This window comes from Gossypium hirsutum, chromosome D12 (assembly GCF_007990345.1).
Source record: "Gossypium hirsutum isolate 1008001.06 chromosome D12, Gossypium_hirsutum_v2.1, whole genome shotgun sequence".
Taxonomy (NCBI): domain Eukaryota; kingdom Viridiplantae; phylum Streptophyta; class Magnoliopsida; order Malvales; family Malvaceae; genus Gossypium; species Gossypium hirsutum.
The window spans coordinates 27,921,649-27,933,947 of record NC_053448.1 but is presented as its reverse complement, the minus strand read 5'-3'; the positions used below and the strand labels follow the sequence as shown (position 1 = coordinate 27,933,947).

The following is a 12,299-nucleotide window of genomic DNA, read 5'->3' as shown; positions in this document are numbered from 1 at the left end:
CTGGACATGCATTTTGACTTCTATAAGAGTAAGTTTGTTTTATAAGTATATGGGACGATGAGGAAGTGAAGGGTTACATGAAAATTATCTGGGGTCATGACTATGATAAGAGTTGTACGAATGAATTCTAATGGTACCCTTATGTTTTATAAGCAGTGGCTGCTGCTAACTTTTGGATTTGATGTCGAGATTTAGAGGTCAAGCTGCTGTTCAGGGTTATTAGGTGAGTCCCTAAGCTTATTCTTACGTGTGTGTTATGCATTCTAGAATATTTGTTGAAAAGAGATAAAACCATGATATTCAGGTCAGGAAAGTAAGATGTGATGATTTTGATAAGAAATATATGAATTATAGTCTAAGTGTGTAATAGGAATTTAAAGATTGAAATGAATATGTGAATATTTTTGCTATGAATGAATCAGTATGAGTGATGAGTTTGTGTCTGTCTCTAGAGCTATCTAAAGGAGTCCATTGGGACTTTAAACATGATTCCCTGAAAGAAAAAATCCATGGCACCATATCGTGTAAGACCGTAGTTGGTGGGCTATGGCGTCATATAGAAAAACCATATAGTATAAGACCATAACTGGTGGGTTATGGCATCATATGGGAAGAACTAAAGGAAAGTTATTATCGAAAGGGGTTTCTGTATGATCCCAAATGATGAGGGGCAAACCTCACGTAATGTAAGTTTAGGCGAATCCCTATCGTAAACACGTCAGAAAATAGAAGCCTTTGTGGCGTATCTGAAATGGAAGCCTTAGTGGCGTAACTGAAATGGAAACCATTGTAGCGATCTATGGAAAGAAACGCTTTCGTGGTGCATTCTAAATGGAAGTCCTATAGGCCATCATCTGAAGGGAACACTTTTGTGGAGGACCTAGAAAGGAAAGAATGGTAAATGTGATGAACTCCGGAAGAATGGTAAAAATGGCGAACGCTGAAAGAACAGTCCGATTAGCGAACTTTAAGGAAATAATACGTATGGTGAACATTGAGAGAAATAGTTGTAAGAAATGTGGTGCTGTATCTTGCATAGTCTTAAGATACATATAGAGAAAATGAAATGCACTAGGGAATGTCGTGAATTCATAATATGAACCAAGTAGACTAAAAGAACAACTTGATCAATAGAGTTTTGTAAATATGGGTTCAAGAATGAGAACAATTAATGAATCAAGAACAGGCTAGGTTAAGAAATTTAGTAATATATTGAAGATGCTAAGGGTTATGCATGGTCACAAAATAAGGCATGACGTCTATGGCATGAAAAAGAAATGTACTCGCCAAAGTCAAGTTGAAAAATGAAAAACAATGAGATGATAATGAAATTACCAGATGCATAGTGCTGGGACGATGTAGGTAAAGGGAATTCACCTCACTAAGTTATCATGAACTTACCTCAGTGTTTCATGTCGAAGGTAAGCTGAATGGGTACACCAAAAGAGATGACACCAAAGTTACGTCAGAGGTGGCGAGGCAAACTATTATGCATACAGAATGTGTTGGTAGCAAAATTGTAGTTAGTATATCACCAAATGATGAAACAAATAGAACTGTGTAATTAAGTTATGATATTTGCCTGTAAGTTCTTACCCTTTTATAGTCTTCTACGATGGTTATAATTACCTTTGGTACTTCCAGTTGTGAGTCAATTTAGAACAGAGTTCTTGAATAAGATGTAAATATTGAAAAAAATTATGTTATGTTTTTTAGTAAGTTTGTAAATAGAGGTGTAACATCCAAGATTCGGATTCGACGAATCAAATCGGGTTGGGGGCGTTACAACCAATTTTTGATCTCACATTGAATAGAGAACACTCTTCTAGCTCATTATTACACTATAAATAAGTGTAAATTTATTCACTATTTTCATAAGCTCTTTAGAGTTTGTTTCTTTAAAGAAATTTATGAAAAAATCTTATAGTTCAAAATTATTTATATACAATAATATATTATTATGAAAGAGTTGTATTGGTTTGGAAATAATTTAGTTCTAACACTTATTTTATTTTTTCAGATAAACTACTAAGATAAAAAGATATATACTTTTCATTTAAGAAATTAAAATTTTAATTTTAATTCCATATTAACTTAGAGAGTACTCCCATGGTTCATTTCTTCATTATTTTCATTAAAAATTAATTTTAATACCTTAAAAAGTTAACTTTTAATCTCATATTTATTGGAAAACACTCTCATGCTCATATCTAACCTATAAATAAATGACAATTTCTTCACTATTTAAAAAGTTAATTTAATCCTACACTGACTAGAAAGCACTCTCATATATCACATTTGCCTTATAAACAAGTGACAATTTCTTCACCGTTTCCATTAAAAAGTTAATTTTAATCCATATTGACTAGAGAACACTCTCATAGTTCACTTCTTCACTATTTTTATTAAAAAAAGTTAATTTTAATCTTAAATTGACTAGAGAATACTCCCATAACTCACTTTTTTTACTATTTTCATTAAAAAATAATTTTAATTCCTTAAAACGTTAATTTTAAATCTCACATTTGCTAGAGAACACTCCATGCTCATACTTTCACTACAAATAGGTGCTAAATATTGTTTTATCTTTTAAAATTTTCTCCTCGTAATCAAAGCATAAATCGTATTCATAATATTACTCAGAATGCCATGTTATTGAATCTTGATAAAATCTAAATTTAAATACCAAAATAAACTTAATTATCAAACTCAAATAGTAAAATTGATAAAAAAAAATATAAATACCAAAATAAAACAAGGGTTTAAAAATGGCACTATTCCCAATTATTCCCGAGACCTCTCTTTTGTTTCTCCCCAAGCTTTGGAGAGGTGCTTCGTAAATAAGAACTCTTTGCCTATGCCTATTACGACATATTTGGATCATCTAATCTAAATACGACCCGCACCAGAAACCAAAAGTCAAATTCCATTCTCAACTTAAGTGCGTAAAAACACCTTACCAAAAATGATGGTCAGTTTAAATCACGCGATACTTCATGCACGTGTACATAAAGCCAGGCTTAACTAAGAAATCGAAGAATATATCTGTCAAAACAAATCTCATAAAGGGTATTTTAGGAAGCTAAAGTAGACAAACCTCAGTATAAAATAGAACGAGAGGCTCGCTCGAAAACCTATACTCTCTAGTTGCCTCTCTTGTTTCGAGCCTCTAGGTTGTATTGTTTTAGCTTCAAGTCTGTCTTTTTAGAAAGGTTTGGCATTCAGATCCTTGATTATTTAAACTCGTTTTCATTTCTCTCGTGATCAATTAATTCATTGTTCTGTGTTTTCCGATTTTGATTCGTTTGCTTTAATTCCTGATTAAGGTCTTATTTCCATATTAGTTATAATTTCTAAGGTTTGTTGGATGATTTTTTTCGATGAAATTGTTTTTGTTTTGTTTTGTTTCATTTTTTTTGTATTTCGATTCTGATATGTTGTTATTAGATGATAATAGATCTAATCTTTTTATGTGAATTGTTTTGAGGTCATTGTTTTTATTTTTATTTTGTTCTAGATATATTTTTAGCATGGAGTATGTATATTATATATGTATGAGTTATGTATATTATATAAAATAAAATGGCTGGGTTTGCATTTCAAATAATTTCTTTAGGATTTTATTTTATCTAGAAGTAAAATAATGGCATGTTTGTTTTCTAAAACTATTAATGGAAGGGAGGATTAAAAGTACATTGATTATTGTATTTGTTTGATACAAATAAGTCAGTAAGTAAAATTGTGAAATTCTAGGGACTTTTACCCATACATCATGTGCAATGTATCAATACAACTCCACTTCTATCCATACATGTTAAGTTTTATCTATACAAATCTTTTTCTACCCATACAAGTTCACTTCTATCCATACATCTTGTAAGTTGTATCGGTGCAAGTCTATTTGCAATGCTTCCAACGGTTAGATATTAACCCAACGGTTATATGCGGTTATAAACTTTTTCCTTATTATAGATACATATCAAGAATACTTCAAAATATAAGATATGAACATTTAAGCATAAAAATGAAGAGAAAAAGCCTCCAAACATAATAATAATTTTAAGAATAAATAAACAAGACGAAAAAACCATACTAATATTCAATTAAAATAATCAATAGTATGCAAAATCTAACTTAAGGCAACAAGATAGAGATTTATATCTTTCATGAATTTGTAAATTCCTTTCTAGACTCGTCCATGTTTTGTTAGATTATTTAAAGTGCTCAATAGTCCTAAATCATAAGTTAAGTCTTCATTATTTCCAACATTTTAAAAATTAAGAAATTGCTTCATTTTTTAAAAAAAACCACATTTCTGTTAAAATAAAATAAATTATTTATGTAATTATACATTTCATTTTGTTGAAAATAATTAATAAAAAAATAAATTTATTATTTTTCTGTTTTGAAGTCTGATGTTATAAATAAATATGATTACAAAAAAATATATATTTTAATTTTTTGTTATAATATTGGTAGAAATTTATATATATATATTACAATTAAAAAAAACTAAATAATATACATGAGAAACTTGTGCATCACACGAGAAAGAAAATTAATATATTTAATATAATGGCACATACACTACATTTGCGATCTCATATATTTATTTAGCCTGTATTTAGATAAAGATAATTAAAGGAAAAATAAGTGGATCAAAATTAATAAAGCTTATAGGTTCTTTCTTATTGTAACCTAAGTGCAACTGAATGCAAATCAAGAGCATATGATAGCGAGGAATAAAAACTAAAAGGACTTATGCATTTTCAAATCTAATAACACATTATCTAGTTTAAAAAGAAGAAAGAAAAAAAGGGAAAAAAAAAGGACATTAAATAACTTATACTCTCCTCATCCCTTAATTTCTCAAGGCTATTCTCATGGCTTTTTTTTTTTTGATAAACAGATTGGGCTTTTTGATTTCTCATTAATCCAAAAAACCAAATAAAAACTAAACAATGCAGATATAGGTCCAAAAACAACAAAAATACGACCCAAAAAAAAACCAAAAATAAATAGTAATTGAAAACACAAATAACAAAAAAATTACACAAAAATCAAAACAAGAAGAATCTAGAAGCAAAAAGGCACCGACCCTTACACCCAATCAAATACATTGCTTTTCCCCGTCCCAACAAGTCTTCAATGTTCATAATTGACGGTTTCACAAAAAACGAATGAGCATCCAACAGATAGAACATATGTCTGAAAAAACTCCTTACCCCCATTCAGTTTCCTTCCCCTCCTCTTCCAATCTGGTTCTCTTGGCCTCCCCCTCACCCTTCTGGTATCAACAGTCAAAGAAGCATTCCCCTCCAGGTAAGTCGATTTCCCCCCTTTTAGCTTTTCTGTCGCAAGAACATGAGCAAATTCATTTGCTAGTCTTGGAACATGATTGAAACTGATTTCTTGAAAATTATTCTTCATTTGTTAAATATTTCTAATGTAAACACTAATCAGTGATTTATCAAATTCCAGAGACTTGCAGTTCTTAACTGTTGCTAATGAATCCCCTTCGATAATGACTCGCCTCTATCCTTTATCAGTATCCACTCTCACCGCAAGTTGACACGCTAAAGCTTCAGTAGTAAAGGTGGACGCTACTCCCTTATGAAAACTCGAACAAGTGAAGAGTACTGTTCCACACTCATCTCTAGCAACCATTCTTGATGTCGATTGAAAACTCCGACCATCAAAGTTTATTTTGATGACTAAGGGCTAATTTGGATGGGTGGTGTGTTTACCTCCGGTGAGGTTAAAAACAGCGGTGGCGGTGAGATTAGTTACTGTAGCGGTGAGATTGGGTACTGTAGCGGTGAGATTAGAAACAATGGTGGAGTGTGTGTTTGGATTCAAACGCAGCTGTAGCGGTGAGGCGAGAATGAAAAATGACTATTAAGAACATCAGATTAGAATTGATATATAATAGAAGTTATTTAAATTATTTTATTTTTTTAAAATTATTAAAATATGCAAATTCATTTAATAAAATATTAAAATGTATTTTTCAATATTTTAATGAATTATATAAATAATTTAAATTATTTATTAGATAAAATGATAATTATTTTTAATTTTTTATAGTTATAATTAAATATTTTTTTATAACAATAATAAATATTATTTTCATCAATAATAAATATTATTTTCATAAATAATAACATTATACTTGGATCTAATTTTGAAGTATCTAAACGGATGATTTTTAATAAAAAAAATATAGTAACATAAGACATAACAAGTTTCATTATTACTAGAAATTAGGTTATGATACAAAATGTGTTTACAAATCTTGATTCATTAAACTAGTTGCAATGGTTTCCCTTAACATTGTGATTTCAAGGTCACTTTATTTGTTAGAAGAACTCGATTCACCTTTGTCAAATTGGCTTGAAGAGACTGGCATGTCCGGTATATTCTCAAATTCTCGAAAATCCTCATCATTTGACCAAGCATGTCTTCGAATGTAATTATGCAAAACCATTGTTGCAATAACTATTAAAACTTACTTGTCGAATGAATAACTTGGAATATCTCTTAATATTGGTCATTTTTTTTCCACACTCCAAATGTTCGTTCAATCACAGAGCGTAACGAAGAATGGGTATGATTAAAGATTTCTTTTTTTCCAGATACTTGATGATTACCTCGACGAAAATCAGGTAAATAATATCGTTCCCCCCTATATGGACCTAGAAAACCTGCCATTTGTGGATATCCGGAATCCACAAGATAATATTTTTCTGCAAAAAAAAATAAAACATAATATCAAGTTTAAAAATAAATTAAAAATATTTTTTATATAAAAAGTAATTAAAAAATTAAAGTTCGACCTGGTGGAGGGTGTGGAAACTTCAACTCTTGCTTTCTAAGTGCTTGCAAAAAAATTCTACTATCATGTGCTGTTCCTTCCCAACCAGGAAATGCAAAAATAAAGCACATGTTGAAGTCACAAGCTGCCATAATATTTTGAGTTGGTTCACCTTTCCGTCCGATATAAGGTATTTGAGAAGAAGGCGAAATGCATGCTTTTATGTGTGTTCCATCTATGGCCCCAATACAATCCTTTAAAATAAATACAAGTAATGAGATAAAAGTTAGAAATAATTTATGTTTTAAAAATATAAAGATTGTGTAAATTTTACCTTAAAGTGAGGCCAATATCTTGTATCATGTCAAATATGGTTCGGTACTTCCTCGAATTGACTTTCAATGGGTTTAATCGTGTCTATTCTCATTCGAGCAAATATATGCAACATATCAGTAAAAATTCGACTAACAGTTTCCCCAGATCGTTGAAATCGCTCTGTTGCATTTGAATTTGATTCTCTATTTCCAAGAATGTACAATGATAATGCTAACTTCTTCATCGCCGATACTTTCCCATTCTCTAAGCCATAATTTGTTTGCAAATCATGCAACAATCTGTGAAATATATTTTTTGGCATTCTAAAACTAATCATGCAACGATCATCGTGCCCATTTAATACTTCGCCCACCCACATTTGACCAGTATAATTTGAATCCATACGCGGTTGCATAGTGAAATAAGTTTCATGGTGTACCAATACACTGCTTAACACATATTCTTTCTCATTATGATAATTGTTGTGCTCAACTTGGGTAACAATTGTGGCTATTCTTCGTTGAGCTTCTTCACTTAATTCAGAGGTATCATAATTCATATCAAAACTATTATACATATTGTTAAATTCATCCATAACCTAAAAAAGTAATCAAATGAAAATAAATCCTTTAAAATCTCGTGACATTCTATACAACACAGAAACTTGATTAAAAGCATAACATAAAAATACCAAACATACAAAGTAGCATACATTAGTCTTACATATAAAAAAGTAGTATAGTTATATTACAATAATATTTCTAAGGCGCTGATGGTGGAGGTGGTTGATGGTATGGTTGGAAGGGAAATGGGGATGTTGCTACCAAGGATGAAAATGATGCAATTGGATTTTGTTCAGCATACTCACGTCGAAGCCACCAAACCCTATCTCTGGATCTAAGTTCAAAAACATTTCTCGTTTCACCGGTATTTGGAACATTTTGGTGGCAAAATAGTACAGTTCATCTCTTTTTGGAATTTCATCTCCCAAAGCACGCAAAGCATCCATTGCATTTGAAATAGTATATTGAGAGTGAGGAAAAATAATTTCGTTCACTGACTTCCTTGGACTAGCCATACTCTCACACAATTTCTCAATCTGAGTAGTTAATGTATTTCTTGATGATTTTCTACTTGAACTTGATTTTTTTCCCTTACCGTGTACAACCCCAAGTGTTTCCTTTCTTCGATTAGGGATTCCATGAGAAGGGTTTGATGGTACCTCATCAGGGGGAATACCTTCATTCTCGTTACTATGTTCATCTGAATCACCAAATCCCTCATTAGGTGCATCATCTCCCATAGGAACCCCACGTGGAAGAACACCAGACGAAGGTGCCCATGCGTTCTCTCCAGTGGCTACAATGCCACCAAACATTTGCCACATTAACTCATTCAATCGTGGTTCAATTCCTTTCTTCTTAAATTCTTTAAAATCAGGATTTTCCTACATAATATGTTAAACGTTAAATGTTATACTAAGATTTTTATAACTGTAAATTATTAATTTTAATAAACTTTATGCATTAAAATAATGATAAAGTTAACATTAACCTGTATTTTTTCAGCCCACCACTATTCGGTAGCATCGACCGTCTTTTTCAATGGACACCGTCCAATACCTGTAGATTCCTTAAGCAACTCCCTCCATAACCTCCATTCCTTTTTTAATGTATCCCACTTATTTTTCAATTGAGGTTTTCCATAATTTTTTTGTGTTTTTGCTTGAAAAAGAGCAATGACATTTTCCCATCCCTTTGAGTTTAGATGAGTTGTCGGTCTATTGCCAGCATTGACTTCATTTACGCAAAGTTCACAAAATATCAACGTCAACTCATCGTCCCAAACAGCTTTTGTTGCTAAGCTACTATCTCCCTCCACAAAATTTCCTGTCTTTACCATCTATTATTATTTTGATTTTAAATGTCAATAGACCATAAATATATAATTGATATAATAATATAGTTTCATAAAAATAAGAATAGTACATCACGAATGGATGAAAGCCATAAGATGAACACTAAAGAAAAAATTCTCAAAGATCCTAAATAAGCTCATCAGGGCCCTCCTCCCCAACCACAACCTTAGTTCTGTTTTACTTGGTTCAGCAAACTATTAAGATGGTTTTACAACTTAGGATTAGGCTATGTATGTATTGTAAAATCACCTTGATGAGCTTTGGCAAGATGGTGTTCAAGACTATCTAACTCATGCTTTAAACATCATGGTAACTTCTGATTTTTTTCATCGACATTTGAAGTATTCATGGTCATGAATGTGCAGTTTGTGACTGTATTTGATTGCAAGTTTATGGCTTTAGTGATCAATTGATTGAGCTCTGACTTTAAAGGACTTTGTTTTGTGGTTTCATGCTACTGTTGTTTCTATACTTTTTGTACTTACTAGCATTTTTTTTATAAGTTTGAAAAAAACTTTATGAGATATTTTGGTTATTTTTAGCTTTTATTTTTGCATTTTTGAGATAATTTTCTCTAGTTTTCATCATTGGTGTCACTAAAAATTATCTTTACTGTCATAGTCTACAATTTGAGTGTCTTTAGTTCTTCTCTTCTTCCAGGGAAAATTTGTTTAGTGTCTATTCTTTACAGTAATATTCCACTTATTATATAAAAGCAGTGGTGATTAATTTCATTGGAAATGTATAACTCTTTAGCAATAAGTCTTAAATCATTACACTAAGTCTTCTCACGTCTCTGCTTAACTGATTTGAGTGCTCCTTTAGAGGATTTATGGATGAATTTTTGATGATTGCTTATTATCTTTGCTAAACATAGGTGCTTGGTTCATGGTTGGATAGTGGGACTTTCGATTTTATTTATACCTTCGGGATTATTTGATAATTTCATGTGGTATTGTCTATTAATTTTATTCAATTAAAGCCACTTTAAAATTTGTTTTAGTTCTTGATTAATTTCATGAGCTGCATTTATTAATGTATCTGTAAGTGTGTTGTTAAATATTTATTTGTAAATTTGCTGAATTAAGCATAATTTTTAGTATTTTCTAACTGCTGAATTTTTAGTATTTGGTGTGGAATTTCATAGAATTGGTTGTTATAGTGTATTTTAATTAAAGGAATGTTTAAACTCACGTCCCATACTCTGTTTGCTGAGCATAGCTAGGTTTATTGGATTTTTAGTATTTTCTAACTGCTGACATGCTATTGATGGAGGAAGGAGGGGACCTATGTAGAAAGACAATAATTACCGAACTATATAGCTCACCGAAAACTTTATAAGATATTTTGGTTATTTTTAGCTTTCATTTTTGCATTTTTGAGATAATTTTCTCCACTTTTCATCATTGGTCTCACTAAAAATTATCTTTACTGTCATGGTTTACAATTTGAGTGTCTTTAGTTCTTCTCTTCTTCCAGGGAAAATTTGTTTAGTGTCTATTTTTTACAGTAATATTCCACTTATTATATAAAAGCAGTGGTGTTTAATTTCATTGGAAATGTATAACTCTTTTAACAATAAGTCTTAAATCATTACACTAAGGGAATATTGGTACTCTAATCACAAGTTATGCAAAATAGCTTTTGTGTTTATCTGCTATTTGAGTTAAAAGTCTTTTATTCTCTGTTACTTGTGTACTTAATTTTATCTACCTTTTGCTTTCAATTTTAATTGCTTGTTGATGATGTTGACGAGGCTAGTATTGGCTAATGAAGTTTGCAGAGTCCTTATTGCATGCAAGGTAGCAAAAATTTAAAAGCAATTGGCTTTGCATTTCAGCAGTTAGGGGGGAAATGACCAAAAAACAATTGGGAAAACACAAAGAATGACTTGAAAAATCATAGGGTATTGATCTCTTTTGCTTTCGTTTGATGGGAATAAGCTTTGCTGGTTCTTATGCCATTTAGAAGTTGAATAACTGACTAGAAAAAGGAACAGAGTTTAGCTGCTGCAACATGCATGCGTACACAGACACATGCACTTGCATATGCATACATACATGTACCGAATTTGCCAATAAGGGCTCAGTACCTTTTGTTTTTTTCGTATATGCTTTCCATTATGTTATCATTGCTTAAGCACTTAAAGCTTGTGTATGAAAAATTTTAGACTCATTTTTTTGGCTCAAGGTTAGCATTTCAGTTTGTTTCTATACTTTTTGTACTTACTTACAACTGCAAAGTTTACTTCAGCCAGTACAACAACTAGCTTTACTTCATATGGCATGACTACAAGTTTTGCAACTCCTTGGAGCTCTGGTTTGCTTTCCAATATTCAGACTCCTGTATTGTTTGGTTAGTGCTGCATTGACTTTCTACAGCAAATAGTTACACCGAGGCTTTTAGTTGTTATTGGAGACTAGTAGCTTGAAGATATTAAGACAATTGCATGTGCGTAAAAGTGCAAATGTTTTAAGTTGAAACCTCAAGTCAAGACTTTGGATGCTATTCATGTTAGTTTTGGAAGATTGATTTACATCCTATTTTGGTTTTCAGGAATCCAAAGCTCAGTTGCTGTTAACAACAATGCATCAGATGATGCAGATGAGGGTAGGAGAAAGGGATTTTACCTTTTAGATTCTTATTTACAGTATATTATTTATGTTTTAAGCAATTACTTCATTAAATTCAACCTTGTCATGCAATTTTTTTCTTTCATCTCTAATTTATTTCTCTTTGTTGGTTTTAAGTAGATAGGTTAACTCTCCATCTTTCTCTCTCAATTTCCCCCATTTTTCTCACTACTTTATTAGTGATGTTTTTTTTGTTCTTTGGCAGAAAATGAGTTGCCATAGCCTAGCAGCATGGGAAACAGAGCCCTTACTGTCAAAAGGTAAGTTTAGTTCTATGGATAATGATGAGATTGAGAGTTCACAGAACCTGTCTAAGCAACCCAATCTTGTTTCATATCTAAAAACCAAGCTCAATGCTCAAATTCAAGTCTTATTCAGCCAAAGATCCTAGCTTTCAAACTAAAAACGATGAAATAAAATCAAGTAGAACGCATCAAATCACAAGAGCCCAATCAATACAATAGATAATTGAACAACTCCAGCTCTTCAGTTGGGATAAAAAAATAAAACTTTTAAATCAAATCCAGACATGATAATCATGTAAACAGAAAATAATAATTCAAACAACTGGTGGAATCACTGAATTAAAATCAATGAACGATAGAAGCAAAGATAGAAA

The 12,299-nt window shown here is 31.4% G+C and overlaps 1 long non-coding RNA gene across 1 annotated transcript; it reads left to right on the top strand.

The window, feature by feature from the left end:
* Window positions 1–10,607: 10,607 nt before the first annotated feature.
* On the top strand, window positions 10,608–12,076 carry LOC121224596 (uncharacterized). Its single transcript, XR_005922166.1, has 3 exons — window positions 10,608–11,498; window positions 11,604–11,657; window positions 11,886–12,076. It is a non-coding gene; the product is annotated as an uncharacterized lncRNA (long non-coding RNA).
* The last annotated feature ends 223 nt before the right edge of the window (window positions 12,077–12,299 follow it).